Source organism: Pristiophorus japonicus, chromosome 4, assembly GCF_044704955.1.
Source record: "Pristiophorus japonicus isolate sPriJap1 chromosome 4, sPriJap1.hap1, whole genome shotgun sequence".
NCBI classification, from domain to species: domain Eukaryota; kingdom Metazoa; phylum Chordata; class Chondrichthyes; family Pristiophoridae; genus Pristiophorus; species Pristiophorus japonicus.
Window position 1 is genome coordinate 8,556,614 of NC_091980.1, and position 12,493 is coordinate 8,569,106.

Consider the following 12,493-nt stretch of genomic DNA (forward strand, 5'->3'; position numbering starts at 1 on the left):
GGATAGTGTAGAGGGAGCTTTACTCTGTATCTAACCCCGTGCTGTACCTGCCCTGGGAGTGTTTGATGGGACAGTGTAGAGGGAGCTTTACTCTGTATCTAACCCCGTGCTGTACCTGCCCTGGGAGTGTTTGATGGGACAATGTAGCGAGAGCTTTACTCTGTATCTAACCGCGTGCTGTACCTGCCCTGGGAGTGTTTGATGGGACAGTGTAGAGAGAGCTTTACTCTGTATCTAACCCCCTGTACCTGCCCTGGGAGTGTTTGATGGGACAGTGTAGAGAGAGCTTTACTCTGTATCTAACCCTGTGCTGTACCTGCCCTGGGAGTGTTTGATGGGGCAGTGTAGATGGGCGCTATACTCTGTATCTAACCCCGTGCTGTACCTGCCCTGGGGGTGTTTGATGGGACAGTGTAGAGAGAGCTTTACTCTGTATCTAACCCCGTGCTGTACCTGCCCTGGGAGTGTTTGATGGGGCAGTGTAGATGGGCGCTATACTCTGTATCTAACCCCGTGCTGTACCTGCCCTGGGAGTGTTTGATGGGACAGTGTAGATGGGAGCTTTACTCTGTATCTAACCCCGTGCTGTACCTGCCCTGGGGGTGTTTGATGGGACAGTGTAGAGAGAGCTTTACTCTGTATCTAACCCCGTGCTGTACCTGCCCTGAGAGTGTTTGATGGGACAGTGTAGAGGGAGCTTTACTCTGTATCTAACCCGTGCTGTACCTGCCCTGGGGGTGTTTGATGGGACAGTGTAGAGAGAGCTTTACTCTGTATCTAACCCCGTGCTGTACCTGCCCTGGGGGTGTTTGATATGTACGTAAAATCAATCCCAGTCACTGACAGCAGTGACTGACGAGGGGGTATTACCCAATTACCTCCATTCCGGCCGGGCATAGTGGTGCCACTCTTTGCCAACCCCTTAGAAAGCGGAGAATGGTTGAAGATTGCAGTACCGGATTGGGGGGGGGGGGGGGGGGTGCGCAGGAGGTCATTAGGGGAGCCTTCGGCTCAGGGATTGAGCTGCCAGGTAGCTGAAATCGATGGGTCATGCGTGATGTTGTGCCTCGTGTGTTCAAGTGGCGGACTGCGGAGAGGTTCCCTTGGAGAGACCGGCTTTGGCAGGAGACAGAAAGCAAGAGTGGCCGTTGCTCTAGCTGTGTGAGGTGAGTAGATCATAAGAACATAAGAAATAGGAGCAGGAGTCAGCCATTCGGCCCCTCGAGCCTGCTCCGCCATTCAATAAGATCATGGCTGATCAGATCTTGGCCTCAAATCCACTTCCCCGCCCGCTCCCCATAACCCTCGACTCCCCTATCGCTCAAAACTCTCTTATAAGTGTGATAGACAGGCTGGTACATGCAACCCTACACAGCCGCCACGGCATTGATGTGTAGCAGCACTCCTTCAGAAGTGTTCCACCCCGTCTCTGTGTGTGTCCTCCACCCCAAGGGGCTAATACTCACCCCCTTCTTAGCTTCCGTCCTCCGCTCCGGAAGCAATGGAAGGTAGAGCAGGAGGCAGATGATGTTGATGAGGAGGAGGAGGAAATCGAGGGAAGAGATTTCTTCAGTCAGTGTTGACATGTCACGCATGTAAAGTGTCTGTAAACTGTCTGTCACACAAGCAATAGGAGCAGGAGGAGGTCACTCGGCTCCTCGAGCCTGCTCCGCCATTCAATGAGATCATGGCTGATCTTCTGCCTCAACTTTCCCAGCCGATTTCCATATCCCTTGATCCCCTTAGAGTCCTAACATCTATCGATTTCAGCCTTGAATATACTAATGATTCATTATCCACGTGTAGAGAATTCCAAAGATTCACCACCCTCTGAGTGAAGAAATTCCTCCTCATCTCAGTCCTAAATGGCCGACCCCTTATCCTGAGACTGTGCCTCTTGTGTATACAAGAACTCCACGAGGCTGAGCTAAACTTAGTGTGACCGTAGTCTTCTTTATTACAACTCCACAGTGCCTAAACAACATGGCAGCCAACCTTTTATACTGGGCCTGCACGTGTGTGCAGGTGACCACTGGGACTTGTCGAAATCTCGACCTCCGAAAAGAATGACTCCGGCACTTACAGCTCCGGCAGAAGTTTCTTTAATTCGCTTGCTAGCAAGGGGCAGGTTACACTCAGTCAAGGGCTAAGTGAACACCTCCCAAATGGTACAGCTTCACAAGATATTTATACAGTAAAACCCAAGTTATGGCCTCTCCCTGTGTATTGCTCTGTCTCACAGTCAGTGAATACAGATAAAGAGTTAATTACTATATCCTGGTCCTGACATGGTTTACAGATATTTCCTTTTGTCAGGGTTATCAGTTGACCAGAGAATGAGGTAATATCACCTGTCTTGTATTGTGTCAGGATTGTTCAATTTCCTGGTCAGTTTATTGTTTACATCAAAAGGATAAGGTCTCTACAAGAGATAGTGGCTGGTGGTTTGAGCACATAGAAAAGGGTGGAGTGACATGGAACTCTTGTCATGTAGACAATAGGAGAGCACCATGGGGGGGGGGGGGGGTACTTGTCTCAGCATGACTTGTCTCCTAGCTGTCTGATGGCCATCAGCCATCTCCAACCAGGTTTAGCTGTTTACGCAAGCTGACTGATTTTATGCAGAAAGTTCTGGAAGGACCAGGACTCCCTCTTGTAATATATTGCAAGAGGCACACAAATACCGTATGGTATCAGCTTAGATGCAAATACATTTCCACAGACTCCAACAGTCATGCCCTCTGGTGGCAAGTATTACGTAGTTACATACATAACTGTGCCCCCGAGTTCTAGACTCTCCAGCCTGGGGGAAACAACCTCTCAGCATCTACCCTGTCAATCCCCCTCAGAATCTTGTATGTTTCAATGAGATCAACTCTCATTCTTCTAAACTCCGGAGAGTATAGGACTATTCTACACATACTCTCCTCATAAGAACATAAGAAATAGGAGCAGGAGTCGGCCATTCGGCCCCTCGAGCCTGCTCCGCTATTCAATAAGATCATGGCTGATCTGATCTTGGCCTCAAATCCACTTCCCTGCCTGCTCCCCATAACCCTTGACTCCCTTATCGCTCAAAAATCTGTCGATCTCCGCCTTAAATATATTCAATGACCCAGTCTCCACAGCTCTCTGGGGCAGAGAATTCCACAGATTCACGGCCCTCTGAGAGAAGAAATTCCTCCTCATCTCAGTTTTAAACGGGCGACCCCTTATTCTGAAACTATGCCCCCTAGTTCTAGATTCCCCCACGAGGGGAAACATCCTCTCTGCATCTACCATGATCTCATAGGACAACCCTCTCATACCAGGAATCAAGACAAAGTGTATGTCACACTGTCACACAAGGAAACTCACATATGTAAATTGCCTATCATAGACATGTAAAGTATTGGTCACATGTCACACATTTAGAGTCCCTGTCAGGCTGAGGCACCTCTCTCCTCCTTTACGACCTTCCTTAAAACCGTTCTCTCTGACCGGGCTTTCAGGTGCCCCTCCTTCCTTGATGCAGCATTGATTGATTTTCCGATTAATATCCTGAGAAGCGCCCTGCGACGTTTTTCTACGTTAACGGCGCTCTATGAACACAGATTGTTGTTGCGCATTCGCTCATCCAAGGAAGTGTTTCCCATCTCCAGTCTCCTGCAAGGCTTTGTAATGCTGACACCGTGCGCCTGGTTTAACGTTTGCTCTCCGACTTACAGCGTCCGCTGCTGTCCACATCATCCGTGCCTCCGAGCATTTAACCAGCTGCAGTTTTACTTTTGTGTCAGCCGTGGATCAGTGGGCAGCACTCTCGCCTCTGAGTCAGAAGGTCGTGGGTTCAAGCCCCACTCCAGGGATTTGAGCACATAAATCTAGGCTGATACTCCCAATGCAATGCTGAGGGAGTGCTGCACTGTCAGAGGGGCAGTACTGAGGGAGCGCCGCACTGTCAGAGGGGCAGTGCTGAGGGAGCGCCGCACTGTCGGAGGGGCAGTGCTGAGGGAGCGCCGCACTGTCGGAGGGGCAGTGCTGAGGGAGCGCCACACTGTCGGAGGGGCAGTGCTGAGGGAGCGCCGCACTGTCGGAGGGGCAGTGCTGAGGGAGCGCCGCACTGTCGGAGGGGCAGTGCTGAGGGAGTGCCGCACTGTCGGAGGGGCAGTGCTGAGGGAACGCCGCACTGTCGGAGGGGCAGTGCTGAGGGAGCGCCGCACTGTCGGAGGGGCAGTACTGAGGGAGCGCCGCACTGTCAGAGGGGCAGTGCTGAGGGAGCGCCGCACTGTCAGAGGGGCAGTGCTGAGGGAGTGCCGCACTGTCGGAGGGGCAGTGCTGAGGGAGTGCCGCACTGTCGGAGGGGCAGTGCTGAGGGAGCGCCGCACTGTCGGAGGGGCAGTGCTGAGGGAGTGCCGCACTGTCGGAGGGGCAGTGCTGAGGGAGCGCCGCATTGTCGGAGGGGCAGTGCTGAGGGAGTGCCGCACTGTCGGAGGGGCAGTGCTGAGGGAGTGCCGCACTGTCGGAGGGGTAGTACTAAGGGAGTGCTGCACTGTCGGAGGTGCAGTACTGAGGGAGCGCTGCACTGTCGGTGAGGCAGTGCTGAGGGAGCGTCGCACTGTCGGAGTGCCGCACTGTCGGAGGGGCAGTGCTGAGGGAGTGCCGCACTGTCGGAGGGGTAGTACTAAGGGAGTGCCACACTGTTGGAGGTGCAGTACTGAGGGAGCGCCACACTGTCAGTGAGGCAGTGCTGAGGGAGCGTCGCACTGTCGGAGGGGCAGTACTGAGGGAGTGCCGCACTGTCGGAGAGGCAGTGCTGAAGGAGTGCCGCACTGTCGGAGGGGCAGTGCTGAGGGAGTGCCGCACTGTCGGAGGGGCAGTACTGAGGGAGCGCCACACTGTCGGAGGGGCAGTGCTGAGGGAGTGCCGCACTGTCGGTGAGGCAGTGCTGAGGGAGCGTCGCACTGTCGGAGGGGCAGTACTGAGGGAGTGCCGCACTGTCGGAGGGGCAGCACTGAGGGAGCGCCGCACTGTCGGAGGGGCAGTACTGAGGGAGTGCTGCACTGTCAGAGGGGCAGTACTGAGGGAGCGCCGCACTGTCGGTGGGGCAGTACTGAGGGAGTGCCGCACTGTCGGAGGGGCAGTGCTGAAGGAGTGCCGCACTGTCGGAGGGGCAGCACTGAGGGAGCGCCGCACTGTCGGAGGGGCAGTACTGAGGGAGTGCTGCACTGTCAGAGGGGCAGTACTGAGGGAGCGCCGCACTGTCGGAGGGGCAGTACTGAGGGAGTGCTGCACTGTCAGAGGGGCAGTACTGAGGGAGCGCCGCACTGTCGGTGGGGCAGTACTGAGGGAGTGCCGCACTGTCGGAGAGGCAGTGCTGAAGGAGTGCCGCACTGTCGGAGGGGCAGCACTGAGGGAGCGCCGCACTGTCGGAGGGGCAGTACTGAGGGAGTGCTGCACTGTCAGAGAGGCAGTACTGAGGGAGCGCCGCACTGTCGGTGGGGCAGTACTGAGGGAGTGCCGCACTGTCGGAGGGGCAGTACTGAGGGAGTGCTGCACTGTCGCAGGGGCAGTTCTGAGGGAGCACCGCACTGTCGGAGGGGCAGTACTGAGGGAGTGCTGCACTGTCGGAGGTGCCGTCTTTCAGATGAGACGTTAACCCGAGGCCCCATCTGCTCTCTCGGGTGGACGTAAAAGATCCCATGGCACTATTTCGAAGAAGAGCAGGGGAGTTCTCCCCGGTTTCCTGGGGCCAATATTTATCCCTCAATCAACATCACAAAAAAAAAAGATTATCTGGTCCTTATCGCATTGCTGTTTGTGGGAGCTTGCTGTGCGCAAATTGGCTGCCGCATTTCCCACATTACAACAGTGACTGCACTCCAAAAAGTACTTCATTGGCTGTAAAGTGCTTTGAGATGTCCGGTGGTCGTGAATGGTGCTATATAAACCCAAGTCTCTCTTTTATTTCAATGCGCATGTCCGTGGCTATTAATCGCTTAACCACCCCCTGATCCCCACGATCCAATCCGCTGTACAATCCCAAATACCTTGCTGCTTTGTGGCCACAACAGTAGAAGAAATTTCAGGCACAGTCACCATTTTAGGATCTTTACAGAGAACTGCTTTGTCTCTCAACGGTCCATCAGTGATTTTCCCCTCCGATCAGAAACTGTGCATTTTCAGTAATCTTTGCACTAACCTGCTTACTGGATTAAACATAGTTTCACGCAAGGCCATAAAGCACTCTTTGAACAGGCAGCTTATTCAACACAGAAAGAAAGAAAAGAAAGGAAGAGGTTCCATTTATATGGCACAGACCTCAGGATGTCCCAAAGTGCTTTACAACTAATGAAGTACATAAGAAATAGGAGCAAGAGCAGGCCAGTATCAGCTGTGACTCAGTGGGCAGCACACTTGCCCAGTTAGTCAGGAAGGTTTGTGTAGATTCAATTCCCACTCCAGAATCTTGAGCATATGAATCATGGCTGATACTTGCAGTGCTGAGGGAGCAATGTGATAATGACCTGATAATCTGTTTTTTTTGTTATGTTGATTGAGGGATAAATATTGTCCAGGACACCAGAATTACTCCCCTGCTCTTCTTTGAAATAGTGGCCATGGGATCTTTTACCTCCACCCGAGGGAGCATGCGGGTCCTCGATTGAACGTCTCATCTGAAAGAAAGCACCTCTGACAGTGCAGCGCTCCCTCAGTACTGCCTCTCCGACAGTGCAGCACTCCCTCAGTACTGCCCCTCTGACAGTGCGGCACTCCCTCAGTACTGCCTCTCCGACAGTGCGGCGCTCCCTCAGTACTGCCCCACCGAGAGTGCGGCACTCCCTCAGTACTGCCCCTCCGACAGTGCAGCACTCCCTCAGTACTGCCCCTCCAACAGTGCAGCACTCCCTCAGTATTGCCCCTCCGACAGTGCAGCACTCCCTCAGTACTGCCCATCCGACAGTGCGGCGCTCCCTCAGTACTGCCCCTCTGACAGTGCAGCACTCCCTCAGTACTGCCCCTCTGACAGTGCAGCATTCCCTCAGTACTGCCCCTCCGACAGTGCGGCGCTCCCTCAGTACTGCCCCTCCGACAGTGCAGCATTCCCTCAGTACTGCCCCTCTGACAGTGCAGTACTCCCTCAGCACTGCCCCTCCGACAGTGCGGCACTCCCTCAGTACTGCCCCTCCGACAGTGCGGCACTCCCTCAGTACTGCCCCTCTGACAGTGCAGCATTCCCTCAGTACTGCCCCTCCGACAGTGCGGCGCTCCCTCAGTACTGCCCCTCTGACAGTGCAGTACTCCCTCAGCACTGCCCCTCCGACAGTGCGGCACTCCCTCAGTACTGCCCCTCCGACAGTGCGGCACTCCCTCAGTACTGCCCCTCTGACAGTGCAGCATTCCCTCAGTACTGCCCCTCCGACAATGCGGCGCTCCCTCAGTACTGCCCCTCTGACAGTGCAGTACTCCCTCAGCACTGCCCCTCCGACAGTGCGGCACTCCCTTAGCATTGCCCCTCCGGCACTGGGAGTGTCAGCCTAGATTTTGAGCTCGAGTCCCTGGAGTGGGACTCGAGCCCACAAACTGCTGACTCAGAGGCGAATGAGTCGGGAATGTCTACTTGCATCACTGAATGTCATTGCAATGATGATGTGCTCAGGGCCGAGGTGGGCGTGTGCTTTGCCTTTTGTTGTGTGAGACGGTATGACGACACTTGATCCCGGGCCAGGCATGCTGAGGCAAGAGAAAGCAGCAATGCTGCCTCAGTGTTGAGGGAAAACTATCATAATGCCAAGGGACTGGAGGTAGACTGCGCATGCGCGCTGCCGGTTCGTCACGGGAGCATGGTCGTTAAAATTATTTTTTTAAATGCCGGGAGAGATTGGGCTGTGAGGAAAAGTGCCGGGAAGCCAGAACCTTTCTCAGATCCTCCGCCTGTTGTGGCGAACGTTATTATTTAAATTTGGGATCGAACAGTTATGTGAAGAATTCTTCTGAGCAGATTCCGTTTTTTAAAAAATTTGCTCCTGAGATGTGGGTGTCACTGGTAAGGCTGGCATTTATTGCCCGTCCCTAATTGCCCTCGAGAAGGTATCTCCTTGAATTTCTGCATTCCATACTGCATACAGTGTGGTCTCCATATTTAAGGAGGGATATACTTGCATTGGAGGCAGTTCAGAGAAGGTTCACGAGGTTGATTCCGGAATGAAACATTGAAACATAGAAAATAGGTGCAGGAGTAGGTCATTCGGCCCTTCGAGCCTGCACCACCATTCAATATGATCATGGCTGATCATGCAACTTCAGTACCCCATTCCTGCTTTCTCTCCATACCCCTTGATCACCTTTAGCTGTAAGGGCCACGTCTAACTCACTTTTCAATATATCCAACGGACTCAACAACTTTCTGTGGTAGAGAATTCCACAGGTTCACAATTCTCTGGGTGAAAAAGTTTCTCCTCATCTCGGTCCTAGATGGCTTACCCCTTATCCTTAGACTGCGACCTCTGGTTCTGGACTTCCCCAATATCAGGAACATTTTTCCTGCATCTAACCTGTCCAGTCCCGTCAGTATTTTATATGCTTCTATGGGATCCCCTCTCATTCTTCCACATTCCAGTGAATATAAGCTTAGTCGATCCAGTCTTTCTTCATCTGTCAGTCCTGCCATCCCGGGAATCAGTCTGGTGAACCTTCGCTCCGTACACACTCCGTACACACTCCGTACACAATCCGTACATACCCCGTACACACTCCGTACACACTCCGTACACACTCCGTACACACTCCGTACACACTCCGTACATACCCCGTACACACTCCGTACACAATCCGTACACACCCCGTACACACTCCGTACACAACCCGTACACACCCCATACACACTCCGTACACACTCCGTACACACCCCGCACACACCCCGTACACACTCCGTACACACTCCATACACACCCCGTACACGCCCTGTACACACCCCGTACACAATCCGTACACACCCCGTACACAATTCATACACATTCCGTACACACTCCGTACACACCCCGTACACACCCTGTACACACCCCGTACACAATCCGTACACACCCGTACACAATTCATACACATTCCGTACACACTCCGTACGGACCCAGGGAGGCCGGGATTTCAGCGCCAATTGAAGGGTTATGGGGAGGGGGCGAGGATGTGGAGCTGAGGCCAAGATCAGATCAGCCATGATCGTATTGAATGGCGGAGCAGGCTGGAGGTTGGCAGCAGTCACCCCACGGTAAAACCAGGTGTGGGCACTGGATGGGTCCCACTAAGGCAGACACCAATTTGCCTGCTAACGTCCCCCCCTCACCCCTCATCATGTTGGGGTCACTGGTGTTGCCTTGGTTACTGATTGTTGGGTTTGGACCCCACCATCTCTATCTCTCAACCCGGGGAGAGGGGGGTGGGGGGAGATCGGGAACTGGGGACATCTGATCCCGAGCCCTTGTCTCACCTGGCCGAAATCTACCCAATCAGGCTCACCGCTGCACTCTGAAAGCTCTCCACTCCGGCCCTCGGTTCCCCCTCCCTCCCCCTCCACCTTCCCTCAACAATCCTCCCTTCAGCGCAACCATGGACCCCTAACACCCCTCCCATCCCCCACCCCCCCCCACACCCGCCGTGTACCCCTCCCATTTCCTGGCTGCTGCTCCCTTGTAGACCCCATCGAGTCTCACGTCATAGAATCGTTAGACATTTACAGCACGGAAGGAGGCCATTTCAGCCCATCGTGTCCTCACCGGCCGACCAAGAGCTACCCGGCCTAATCCCACTTTCCAGCTCTCGGTCCATAGCCCTGCAGGTTACGGCACTTCAGGAGCACATCCAAGTACTTTTTAAATGTGGTGAGGGTTTCTGCCTCTACCACCCTTTCAGGCCGTGAGTTCCAGACCCCCACCACCCTCTGGGTGAAGAAATTTCCCCTCAAATCCCCTCTAAACCTCCCCCCCCCAATTACTTTAAATCTATGGCCCCTGGTTGTTGACTCCTCTGCCAAGGGAAATATGTCTACCTAGGCCCCTTATTATTTTTTTACACCTCAATCAGGTTCGCCTCAGCCTCCTCTGTTCCAAAGAAAACAACCCCAGCCTATCCTATCCTTCCTCATAGTCAACAGTTACTCACAATAACTGCAGCCCTTGCCAACTCTAACTTGTTGAAACACAGCGGGCAGGAAGCTGTGCAGTCTGTTAGTGCGTGGATCTTACCGCTGCTTTGCTCATACACCACGCAGGTTGTAATCTATGTGTCATCTGTCTCCGTCATTGGCCCCCTGAATTTGCTGGGCAAATAACGGTGAGTTTAATGGTGTGGTGTGAATGAATCGTGCAGCACCTTGAAGTTGGGACCCCAAGTAGTTACAATCTACATTAACAACTTGGAAAGAAAGGACTGAGTGTAACGTAGCCAAGTTTGCTGACGATACAAAGATGGGAGGAAAAGCAATGTGTGAGGAGGACACAAAAAATCTGCAAAAGGACATAGACAGGCTAAGCGAGTGGGCAAAAATTTGGCAGCTGGAGTATAATGTTGGAAAGTGTGAGGTCATGCACTTTGGCAGTAAAGGGGAGGAGTGGGACGGAGGGAGGAGCAGTCAGTAAAGGGGGGAGTGGAACCAGTTTAAAATGTTAATGATGCTCGATGCCCGGTTTCAAGCCAACCTCGGGCCTCTGGATGGGGGCACACACTGACTGCGCAGCACCAAGTCTGGGTCCGAAATCAGGCCCAGACGAATTTCTAGCCCAATTGGTTTCATCGTAGAGTTAAAAAGAAAGAACTTGCATTTCTATAGCGCCTTTCACGACCTCAGGACGTCTCAAAACGCTTCATGGCCAATGAAGTACATTGGAAGTGTTGTAGCTGTTGTTGTGCAGGAAACGCCAGTCAATTTGTGCACAGCAAGCGCCCACAAATGGCAACAACAACAACAACTTCAATACATTTAACACAACTTCCCAAGATGCTTCACAGGAGTGTTATAAAACAAAAACATTTGACACCTAGCCACATAAGGAGAATTTAGGGCAGATGTCCAAAGACTTGGTCAAAGAGGGAGGTTTTAAGGAGGTAAGAGAGATAGAGAGGCGGAGAGGTTTAGGGAGGGAGTTCCAGAACTTGGGGCCCAGGCAACAGAAGGCACGGCCACCGATGGTGGAGCGATTATAATCAGGGATGCTCAAGAGGCCAGAATTAGAGGAGTGCAGACATCTTGGGGGGTTGTGGGGCTGGAGGAGATTACAGAGATAGGGAGGGGGTGAGGGCCACGGAGGAATTTGTAAACAAAGATGAGAGTTTTGAAATCAAGGCGTTGCTTAATCGGGAGCCAATGTAGGTCAGCGAGCAAAGGGGGTGATGGGTGAGTGGGACTGGGTGCGAGTTAGGACACAGGGTAGCCGAGTTTTGGATCACCTCTAGGTTACGTTGGGTAGAATGTGGGAGGCCAGCCAGGAGAATAGTGGTAACAAAGGCATAGAAGAGTGTTTCAGCAGAGGATGAGCTGAGGCAGGGGCGGAGACGGGCGATGTTACAGAGGTGGAAATAGGCGGTCTTAGTTAGGGCACAGATTTGTATTCGAAAGCTCATCTGTGGGTCAAATATATCACCAAGGTTGCGAACAGTCTTGTTCAGCCTCAGACAGATACTTGGGAGAGGGATAGAGAGGCAGTGAAATAATCTGTTTTTGTTATGTTGATTGAGGGATAAATATTGGCCCCAGGACACCGGGGAGAACTCAGCTACTTTTCTTCGAAATAGTGTCATGGGGCCCTTTACGCCCACCTGAGAGAGCAGACAGGACCTCGGTTTAACGTCTCATCTGAAAGGCAGCACCTCCGATAGTGTGGTGCTCCCTCAGCACTGCCCCTCCGACAGTACAGTGCTCCCTCAGCACTGCCTGTTTAACGTTTAATGGGAAAGTGTGATAATACACACAAACGTGCACACTCACACACACACAAACTCATGCAAGCATACACGGACATGCACTCACAAACACCCGCACATCTTGGTTTCAGCTCAGTGGGTAGCACTCTCGCCTCTGAGTCAGAAGGTTATGGGTTCAAGTCCCACTCGGCCGACACTTTCCACTGCAGTACAGAAGTAGCACTGCACTGTCGGAGGGGCAGTATTGAGGGAGTGCTGCACTGTCGGTGGGGCAGTACTGAGGGAGTGCTGCACTGTCGGTGGGGCAGTACTGAGGGAGCACCGCACTGTCGGAGGTGCAGTACTGAGGGAGCACCGCACTGTCGGAGGGGCAGTACTGAGGGAGCGTCGGTGGGACGGTACTGAGGGAGCGCTGCACTGTCGGAGGGGCAGTACTGAGGGAGCGCCGCACTGTCGGAGGTGCAGTACTGAGGGAGTGCTGCACTGTCGGAGGGGCAGTACTGAGGGAGCGCCGCACTGTCGGAGGTGCAGTACTGAGGGAGCGCTGCATTGTCTGAGGTGCTGTCTTTCGGATGTGACATTAAACCCCGTCTGCCCTCTCAGG